An 11,280-nucleotide genomic window follows, 5' to 3' on the forward strand; every position below is an offset into this window, starting at 1 on the left:
TTGCTGCAGGTGCCAGGACTCAGAGCCCGGCAAGGTGTGTGCTAAGGCAGGGTTTGCAGGTGAAGGGGTCTAGAGGCTTCATAAGCTCATGAAAAGCATGTTGAGTGTTATAGGCAGTGGGGGGTGGGGCACGGTAGGAGGGTTAGATTCAAGCACAGCGATTCTATTTGCATATTGATACTGTGATTGTGAGTGAAGGGAACGGGCCTAGGGTAAGAGTGAACACTGGTGTGAATAAAATTTGACTGAATGAATTAAAGTGTGTCACTGTGAAGGACAGTGGCTAAGTCTGAATTCTGGCCCCATCACAAAAGTCTGCCTTGTGGGGAACTGGGAGAACTGCCAAGCAGCGGCCCTGTTCCTGGCTGACCCCAGGAACGCTGTGACTCAACTCTGTTGCCCAGTGTCTCCTAGCAGGAACTGCAGGTCTCAGCAGCAATAGTGGCGTGTCTCAGAGAAGCAGGTTGGTGCTGCAAGCCCCTGCAGAGCTCTGAGCCCCCTGGGTGACCTCTGAACAAGATGTCAATGTAAAGCCACCCTTCTCACCTTCCTTCTTTTCGTTATTTGAACCGGTCATTCTTTAGGCCAACTCACCATCAACAGTTTGGCGCAGTCAGCTTTGCTTTGTTATCTTGACCACTGAAGTTGTACTTTGGAGGAAGGAGATGTGAGCAGAGACCTGGGGGTTTGGGGAGAAGTTCTAGAGCATTCCAGTGGATGAAATGGGACACAACATTGCCAGCAGGGAAAGGGTACAATCCAGTAAAGAAAGAAGAAATCTGATGTGGCCAGTATGGTGCAGTATGTAGGCTGTTGCCTGGGCTGGGCAGGAGCCGGAAAGGAACCAGATGGTGAAACCTAGGGTATTGCTGCTTGATTTTGTTGGCAATGGATATCCATGGAAGAGACCAGAACAGGAAGATGACTAATTGTTGAGTTTTTCATCACTATAGCAGAATTCTACGGTTCTGGGTACCAAGTGAGCGTGTGTTTGGTCTAATGAGATTGAGTGGTACAACACAGCAGGAAGGGCTGATCTTTACAAAGGCAGATGATTGGGATAAACTGGCATCCTTGGAAAATGCCTTGAATTGCACTCACGCGTACACACACACACACACACACACACACACACAAGCTCACACATGCTCCTGCACACACACTCACTGGGAGAGGCCGGATTATGCCCTCTGAAACACCAGAAACTGGATCCTGGTAGAAATGTCTTTTCACTCAAGAACATCACATAATCATGCTGGCTTTAAGCAGCACAAATTACTTGAGCTCTAGTTGCTATCTCCCCAGACCATCAGCCCAATCTCCTTTCACAATCTAGTTCTCTCTCTCTCTCTCTCTTTTTTTTCCTATTTTTTAAAAAAGAGTTACACAGAGACAGAAGAGACAGAGATATTTTTCATCTGCTGATTCACTCCCGAAATGGCCACAAAAGCCAGTCCGAAGCCACGAGTTTCCTCTGGGCCTCCCACGTGCGTGCAGAGGCTCAACACCTTGAGCCATCCCCTCTTGCTTTCCCAGGCCATAAGTAGGAAGCTCGATCTGAAGTGGACCAGCTGGGACCTGAACCAGTGTCTCTATGGGGATGCCAGCGCTGCAGGAAGAAGCTCAGCTGATAAACCACCATGCTGGCCCCCCAGTTTCCAACATCATGGTCCCAGCCGTGTCAGATGAGTATCAAGTCTCTTCGTCTGGGGTGACCCAGTAAACGAGGGGCTTGGGATTGAGCTTCATTAACCAGCGAGAACCTGCCTGGATGCAGAGATCTGGAACTGCAGGGGCTTTGTGAAGAAGCACCCACAAAAGGCCTTCTTCCTGGGAGTAGGCACCATGGTAGTTTCATCTTCAGTCTGTGGTTTAGGGAGAGCTCTGATCGCTGAGATGTTCTGGAGTGCCTAGCTAGATCCTAAAGCACTGACAGCCGCTCATCCCTCCTGTGCATCAGTAGGTGTGTGTTGTCACTCACAACCCCCACGGGAATGAGGATGAGCTCCCGGTGTAAAGGGAGGCACTGGGCCAGGACGCGTGGCTGTGCTCCAGCTCACAGAGCTGACACACTGTGATATTGTCATTTCCCTTTCCAGGTCAGTTTCTCCATCTGTAAAATCAGAGTTAGGCACGATTCCTTCCCTGTTTGTTTGTTACATCTGTTTATTTCACAGGAAATATTGGCAGCTTTATAAACTCACAGGCAGCATTCTGTTACCAGATACGCCTTAAAAACAGGTTTCAAGGTGTAATGTAAAATCCCTGTGGATTTTAGTATCCACATAAAGTCACATTTGGAGCTCGCGTCATGCAAGCATCTCACATGAACATCTCTTTGAGTCCCAACTACTCCTCTTGCTATCCAGCTCTCTCTGCTAGTGCAGCTGGGAAAGCAGCAGAGGACGGTCCTGCCCGAGTGCTGGGCCCCTGCTACCCACATAGGAGGGGATTCCAACTGGCCCAGTCCTGGCCTTTGCAGCTATATGGGGAGTCAATCAGAAGATGCAAGATTCTCCCTCCCTCTGTGTAAGTCCACCTTTCAAATAACAGTAAAATCTGTGCCAGTCACTACAGGAAAGGAGAGAGAGGTATTGGGGGTGCCTCTCTAAATGTCCCAGCACTTGCAAACTTCTGTGCAGTTTCTTTCTCTGAGATCATCTTCCTCCACACTTTCTGAACCCTGCTGGCGTGGTTCCGCTCTCTTCCATTGGACACGGCTTCGTCCCGAGGTTCCTGTGGACGCTTTGGCAGAGCAGACTGCCATGAAAGGACAGAGATGCCACGGTGCTGGGGAAGACCCTTCCAATCCATTTACATATGTTCCCAGGCCATCATCCCGAGGGGCCATCTTAGAGAAAGCAGTTGGAGGATGGTGCTAGATCTAGACCTGCTTGTAGCCCGTGAAAGCCTAACCAGACTCTGGGCTCTTAGAGTAGGTCAAGTCTACAAACAGCACCTCCTTCTTCAAGATCCCGTTAGCTGGCCACGTGGACAACACGGGAGTGCCTCCTCCCGTGCAGGTGCAAGTCTCCCGGCTACCTGCAGCCTGCGGCTCCGCTGGTGGCCTCCAGCTCTCTTCAACCTCCCGGGGAAATCAGGCCGCCCCAGCGGGGCACCAGGTGGTCTCCTCGAGCTGCTAGGTAAGTCTGGATGGGGACCCACTCAGCAGCCATCAAGATGGAACCCTGACTTCCTGCACATATGTCCTCACGAACACGGCGGGCACTTCCAGGAAGGAAGGAAAGGAGAGACTGGGCGCGTGTGCACCACGCAGCCAGCACCTAGCCCTCCTGCCGGCGCCCCGGAGCTCCAGCCTCCCTCGTGAGGTCCCAAAGGGTGCAGAGTTTTCAGGCCCCGAAAAGTGCCTTTCAATACAGTGTTTCCAGGACAAGTCAGATCTTTTTTTCCCCTAAGCCACAAATGGAACAGGAGCCATCATATCCTGCATCTCCCACGGGCTTTGCCAGGGACAGCCTGGCCACGTGTGGTAACTGCCCTTGCCTAAGCCTTGTTGCCTGGCTTGCAGTTGCGCAAGGACTGTGTCCATACCACAGTTCTGATGTAAAGACTGGGGCTGTGTCCCTACTGATTTCCTGGGTCTGGCTGGACAGGGTGTGGAAATCTTAAGCTCCTCAAGGAATGCTGTTGCATGCAATGTAGAAGAGACACAAACAGGAAGAAAGCTTTCCAGTTCACTGGTTCACTCCCCGGATTCCAGCAAGGGCCAGCATTAGGCCAGGCTGAAGCAAGAGCCCAAACTTAACTCATGTTTCCCACCAGGATGGCAGAAACTTAAGCACCAGCACTTCCCAAAATCTGTATTAACTAGAAGACAAAATGAAGAATCAGAGGTGGGAACAGAACCCACAGCCTCCAATCTGGGACATGGGTATCCTAGCCAGCAGTTTAACCACTAGACTAAATGTTTGCCCTTGCATGTATTTTTTTTTTTTCTTTCTCTGTGCCTATAGAATTTTATGTGTATGTCACCCATTTTCTACATTGTTATTTGTTAAATAGGTGAAAATAATGAAAAAGCAAACCACCGCATTAATTTAAAATAGCTTAAGACAAATTGATAAAGTGAATTGCCATAATCACTGATGGGGCTCAAAACTTGCTGAAAGCATTGAAGGAAAAGTTATTGGGAATAGGATATTGCCAATGATCTTCAAGCCTCACTCCTTAGATGGCTTTCCCACCTACAAAAGAAAATTAGTTGCTTTAAAATGATGAATTTATGGAACTGATGCAATAGTTCAACTCGCTAATCCTCCGTCGTGCATTACCAGTGTTCTATGTGGGCACCAGTTCATATTCCAGCTACTCCACTTCCCCTCTAGCTCGCAGCTTGCAGCCTGGGAAGGCAGTAGAGGATGGCCCAAAGCCCTGGGACCCTCTACCTGCTTGGGAAACCTGGTAAAAGCTCCTGGCTTCGGATCTGCTTGACTCTGGCCATTGCAGCCACTTGGGGAGTGAGCCAGCAGACAAGAGATCTTCCTTTCTGTCTCTCCTCCTTGTATATCTGCTTTCCATTAAAAATAAATAAATCTTTGAAAGAGTTTTTTTTTTCAGAATAGATGAGAAAAACACAACATGAAAATTGGGATATAGCAAAAGCAATACTATAAGAGAAGCTTCTAGCACTAGGTGCCTACATTAAAAAAATAAAAGCTTTCTGAGGTGGAACTTCAGATAAGCCCTTCACTCACAGGTAAAGCTATTCTCATCCCCCATTGGAGCACCTAGGTCCCATCCCTGACCCTGACTCCTAGCGCTGGCTTCTTGTTAATACAGGCCTGATTAACAGAGGTGCAAAAACTCCTCAACAAAGCACTAACAGGGTCCCGGCGCAGTGGCACAGTGGCGCAGTGGTTAAGGTTCTCGCCTTGCACACCCAGGATCTAATCCCGGCAGCCCCGCTTCCCATACAGTTCCCTGCCTGTGGCCCGGGAAAGCAGTCGAGGATGGCCCAAAGCTTTGGGACCCTGCACCCACGTGGGAGACCCAGAAGAGGCTCCTGGCTTTGATCGGCATGGCATCGGCTGTTGTGCTCACTTGGGGAGTGAATCATCGGACGGAAGATCTTCCTCTCTGTCTCTCCTCTCTGTATATCCGCCTTTCCAGTAAAAATAAAAAATAATTCTTTAAAAAAAAAAAGCACTAACAAATCAAGGGTTGCCATTGTAGTACAGTGGGTAAAGCCATCACTTGCACTACTGGCATCCCATGTGAGTGTTGGGTCATGTTCTGGTTGCTCCACTTCTTATTCAGCTCCCTGCTAATGGCCTGGGACCAGCAGCCACCCACATGGAAGACCCAGATGAAGCTCTAGGTTCCTGGATTCAGCCTGGCCCAATCCTGCCTGTTACAGCCATCTGGGAGTAAACCAGCAGATGACAATCTCTGTCTTCTCTTTCTTCTGCCCTTCCTGTCTCCCTCCATCCTTCCTCCTTGTAACTCTTTCAAAAATGAATAAGTAAGTAATTCTTTTTTTAAAAAAGCTACCAAATCAAATCCAACTTCCTACAAAAAATATTATACATTATAATCAAGTAGGATTTATCTCAAGGATGCAAAGATGGTTCAACATACACAAATAGATAAATGTAATACATTTTATCAGCAAAATGAAGGATAAAAATCATATGATTGTCTCAAAAGACAGGAAAATATATTTATAAAATTTGGTTTTCTTTCATGATTAAAAATAGAAACTTCATATAATCAGGAATAGAAGTAATGTACTTGAACACAATAAGGGCTTTATATGACAAACACATCCTGACTCGTACTGATGGAGGAGGCTGGAGTCATCTCCTCTAAGATCAGAAATGAGACAAAGATACCCACTTTCACCACTCTTATTAAATATAGTGTTGGAAATCTTATCTAGAAAAAATAAGAGAAAGATATAAAGGGCTCCCAAATTAAAAAAAAAAAAAAAACACCCTAGTGTTAGTAGTCTAGGATCTGGCAATCCCACTCCTGATTACATATCCAAAGGCGTGATGAGCCCATTGGCGAGGCATCGTTAATGGCTTGCTTATCGCAGCACTATTCATGATGGTGGATGAGCAGGAAAAAGAAAACCTGGCGTACAAACCCTGTGGAATATTAGTCAGACACGAAAAGTACGAAACCTGGTGACTGATATCAGCATGGAGGGAAGCAGAGAGGATTGTTATGAAGAGAAGTCAACCTCTTACTTACACTCATATGTGGAAGCTAAAAAGCTGATCTCAAGGAAGTAGAGAATAACGTAGTGTTCTCCAGAGCCTGGGAAGAACGGAGGGGAGGGGAGGCTCAAGAGAGGAGAAGGAACAGGTAGAAGTCCCACCGGCAGGATGAACAACTTGCAGTGTTGCCCAGCACAGTCGGATAACTACAACAATTAACTAAATGCCTCAAAATACCTAAAGAAATAACACACATCTGCCATTCACCTGACTGGTATTGTAGGTCTGCATCAAAAGTCTTGCTGTCTGCTCCATACATAGCTATAATTACTATGTGTCCATTAAAGCATTGTTGGATAAAACTAAAAACAACACTGTCAAAAGTGAGGGGGGGAGGGAGGCTGGTGTGGGATTATCGAGATAACTGGGGAAATTCAAATATGTTCAGTAGAATCGCTAACATTATTGGCTGTTCAGGAGAAAGCTGTATTCTTAAGACGTATATGATGAGCTAGTTATGAGTGAAATGTTACTCTTTGGCAACTTAGTTTTAAATATTGCCACACGGAGTGAGCAACTTGCAGTAGCGCTCCCCCTCCAAGATCTGGTATTCCATATGGGTGCCCGGCTGCTCCACTTCCCACCCAGTCCCCTGTTTGTGGCCTGGGAAAGCAGAGGAGGACGGCCCAAAGATTTAGGACCCTGAACCCACGTGGGAGATCAGGAAGAAGCTCCCGGCTTCGAATTGGCTTAGTTTTATCTGTTGCAGCCACTTGGAGAGTGAATCGGCAGATGGACAATCTGTCTCTCCTCTCCACAAATCTGATCTGCCTTTCCAAAAAAAAGCAAATAAATCTTTTAAAAAATAATAAAAAGCACTGGAACTAGCTGGGCTTAATTTCCAGCCCCTGTCGACTCCAGCTTCCTGCTAAAGCTGGCTTTGGGAGCAGATATGGTAACCAAAGTAAGTGGATTCCTGCCACTCAAGCGGGAGCCCTCGGTTGTGTTCCTGTGTGGAAGGCTTCTGGGAAATGAATCAGTAGATGGGAACCTCTCTCTGGTCTCTCTCCCTTTTTCTGTTTCTCATACTCTTTCTGTCTCTCTTCTCTGTCTTTCAGATTTACAACAAAAAATAAAAAATAAATCTTTGTACCCAAACACATTTTTTTCAAGGATGCATGTGCAAGGAAAGAGAAAAAGCAAATGTGACAAAATGGGAACAATTAATGAATTTAGGTGATTAGTATAGACATACCCATTGCATTCTTTCTTCATGTTTGAAGTAGAAAGTTTTTCAGAGAAAGTTGGAAGGCTCTGCTGTGCTATAGCAAGTTAGGCCATTCCTGTGACACTAGCATCCCAGGTAGGAGGTATCCCAGGTTGTTGCACTTCCGATCCAGCTCCCTGCTAATGCATCTAGGAAAGCAGCAGAGGATGGCCCAACTTCCTGGGCCCCCACACCCACATGGGAGACTTGGAAGAAGCTCCTGGTTTCTGGCTTTGGTTTGGTTCAGCCTCTGCCTTCGCAGCCATTTAGGTAACCAGTGAATGAAACCCCTCCCCCTCTCTATGTAACAATGACTTTCAAATAAATAAAAAAGTAAATTTTTTTTACTTTATTAAAAAAAGTAAATAGAAAAGTGAAATAGTCTTTGAATAAAAAAGAAAGGAAGGAAAGATAAGAAAGGAAGAGAAAAAGAAAGAGAAAGCAAGCAAGCAAGCAAGCAAGCAAGCTGGGGGCAAACAAAGACTCCCCTGCAAATCTCCCATCATGGCACTGGGCAGTATAGAAGGGTAGAATTCTAGGGCTTTGCAAGATTCTGATTACTGGGAGGAATTTGCCGGCAGATCCTGAGGGTGGGTGAGTTTTGAGGTGAGGGACTTGGCCCAATGGTGGACCACAAAGGGTAACCAGATTCCAGCGTGTCTGCCCCTGAGAAAAGACTGTATCTCTGACGTGACTGATAAGATGCCTAGCCAGCTTGAGTAATGATCAGACGGGGGGGGGGGGGGGGGGGGGGGGGGAGAGATGAGCGGAGCCCTAAGAAAGCCTGGAGCAATGCGACAAGGAAATTCTTCCCTGAATTGCCTTTTCCTATTGAGATAAGATAACAGACAATAAAGCGTCAGCTCAGAAGTGCTACCGCCACTCCCAGGGGACCCGGCTTTACTCAGCTGACTGAGCTGGCCTTGTCAGCACCGCCGAGGGCCCCAGAGAGCCAGCCGTGGGCACCTGGCCTTGTCCACACCTCAGAGGGGCCCCAGGGAGCCAGCCCCTGACAACTGCGGGCAAAGTCACTGACCTCAGACCCAACAGGGTCCCACGACTCCCCCACTGTGGAACTCCAGTTTCCATTACTTGTGACCACACACACTTACCCTTCTTTCACCTGCCTCCCTGGGTGGCTGAGAAAACAGATAACAAGCCACAAAAGGGCGTTTAACTACTCCACCTGGACATGAAAGTATCCGTTATTCTCCTCACTTCCTCTGCACCAAATAGTTTACATAAACTCCCCTTATTTCAGGTCCAATTCAAAATATCCTTAAAATGTTGGGTAGGTGTTGTGCCACGGTGGGTGAAGCTTGGGAGACCCCCATCCTGTGCTGGCTCAAGTATACTCCTGAGCCAACTTCCTACTAAGGGGTAGCCGCCCCCTCCCCAGGGTGCTTGCACCCCTAGCTCTAGGTTTTGGCCTGATCAATCCCTACTTTTACAGGTATCTGGGGGAGTGAATCAGAGGAAGACCTCTCTTTCTCTGATACCATGCCACTCAAGCAAATGAAAATAAACATTGGGGCCCAGTGTGGTAGCCTAGTAGCTAAAGTCCTCGCCTTGCATGCGCTGGAGTCCCATATGGGTCTCAGTTCGCATACTGGCTGCTCCACTTCCCTTCCAGTTCCCTGCCTGTGACATGGGAAAGCTGTACAGGATGGCCTAAAGCCTTGGGACACTGCACCCACCTAGGAGACTTGGAGGAAGCTCCTGGCTCCCGGTGTCAGATCAGCTTAGCTCTGGCTGTTGCAGCCATTTGGGGAGTGAACCAGTGGATGTAAGATCTTTCTCTCTGTCTCTCCTTTTGTCATTCTTTTTTTTTTTATATATAGAAACTATAAAATATGGATATTTATTAACATTACATGAGCCAAAACAGAGGAACCTAGACAAATGCTACCAACACTTACAATGAGAAAAAAAATGGTTTTAAAAGTGGTAACTGTGACTGGAGCTACAATAAGCATATGATGTCTTTCTTTTTTTTTTTTTTTAAGACTTATTTATTTTATTACAAAGAGGAGGAGAGACAGAGAGGAAGATCTTCCGTCCGATGATTCACTCCCCAAGTGAGTGCAACGGCTGATGCTATGCCGATCCGAAGCCAGGATCCAGGAGCTTCTTCCGGGTCTCCCACATGGGTGCAGGGTCCCAAGGCTTTGGGCCGTCCTCAACTGCTTTCCCAGGCCACAAGCAGGGAGCTGGATGGGAAGTGGAGCTGCCGGGATTAGAACCTGTGCCCATATGGGATCCCGGGCGCGTTCAAGGCAAGGACTTTAGCTGCTAGGCCAAGCCGCTGGGCCCATACTATGTCTTTATGAAATCCTGCTGTGGTTTTGCAAATACGTGAACTCCAAATGCTGTGCTGAGGCCCTTGAATCAGACAGATCAGAAGATTAAAACTCCAGGCAAGCAACTGAGCCAACCACCGAAGAAAATTAAAAAGTAACTACTTCAACATACAAATACTATTTCAGAAGCATCATCAAGACAAATAGAGACTCGATCATAACCGACCTGTGCTACATTGTGCATGTAGTGTTGTTCAGTGCCAGAGGAGAATCTCGACACCCTAGAAAGCTGTCAGATCGTGCCCTGTCATTCCTGAAGGACGCCTGTGTGCCAACTGGGCTCCAGAGCTCTCCATACCAAGGGGTCCAGCCATTGAAAGGAGTACTAGAGCACAAAGGAGACCAGAGGCAGACCTTGTTTCAACATATGCTAGATAGATGGATTTTTTTAAAAATGACATGATAGATGTAAGTCATAAAATCAAATGTACTCATAAAGGCACATCTATCTTACGTTACATAAAAAACTGCAGACTGCAAACTGTGCATGCTTACCATAACATTCCACCGACAAGTGGGATTTGTTGCAATTATTTACCGCCATGATACAAAACAATTATATGCAAACTGCACGGCACCCCACATAGCAGCTACAGAGTGTACACACAGAGTGTGCTGCTATCTGATGGACTGGCAGAGATGGAGCTTTCTGAGTTTACAGCACAGAGCAGTAGCCACTGCAGGCGCTGGCTCCCTGGCCTTCCTCCCTGTGACACAGGTTGACTCCTTTGTCTGGGCCTCGCTCTCCCACAGTCCAAGCGTCTGAAAGATCTTTTCCACGAGCTCCTCAAAGACACACTGGACACCATCACAAGTTTTTGCACTTGCCTCTATAAATAACACGGAATGCTTTTGTGCAAATTTCAGGCCTGCATCTCTGTCAACTTCACGATTTTCCTTGTCAATTTTATTTCCAACTGGCATGTTTACTATGTCATTTCTTGTGGAGTATGTTTCCAATTCATTTAGCCAATTATCCAGTTTAACAAAGGTGTCCCTTCGTGTGACATCATAAACTAAAATAACACCTTGTGCGCCTCTGTAATAGTTGGGAGTTAACGATCTAAACCTCTCTGGCCCAGCAGTGTCCCATGTTGCAAGTTTAGCCCTATTTCCATTCGCTGAAACTTTTTACTTTAAAGTCAACACCTATAGTTGCTGCAATCTCTGGATCAAAAGGACCGTCCATGAACCTCGAGCAGGCTGGACTTGCCGACGTGACTCTCGCCAAGGATGAGGGTCTGGAAGGTGGTCAGCACATCCTCATCCATCCTGACCCAATCCGAGCCCCGCCGACCGCCCTGTCCGCCACTCACTTCACCTGCCCGCATCGCTCGCGCATGTGCACTGCTCCGCAGCCGCCACCTTCCTCCCCTCCTTCTGGCATTCTGACTTGCCAATAAAAATAAATAAATCTTTTAAGAAAAATAAATAAACATTGTTATTCAAATTTCCTTAAAACTCATCTGGG

General features: G+C 47.2%; 1 pseudogene; it reads right to left on the reverse strand.

Annotated features, from left to right (window-relative positions):
• Positions 1–10,399: 10,399 nt before the first annotated feature.
• On the reverse strand, positions 10,400–11,080 carry LOC121171283 (annotated as a pseudogene).
• Positions 11,081–11,280: the final 200 nt, after the last annotated feature.

The sequence above is a fragment of the Ochotona curzoniae genome, unplaced genomic scaffold, assembly GCF_017591425.1.
Source record: "Ochotona curzoniae isolate NIBS_2020 unplaced genomic scaffold, NIBS_Ocur_1.0 scaffold_2587, whole genome shotgun sequence".
NCBI classification, from domain to species: Eukaryota; Metazoa; Chordata; class Mammalia; order Lagomorpha; family Ochotonidae; genus Ochotona; species Ochotona curzoniae.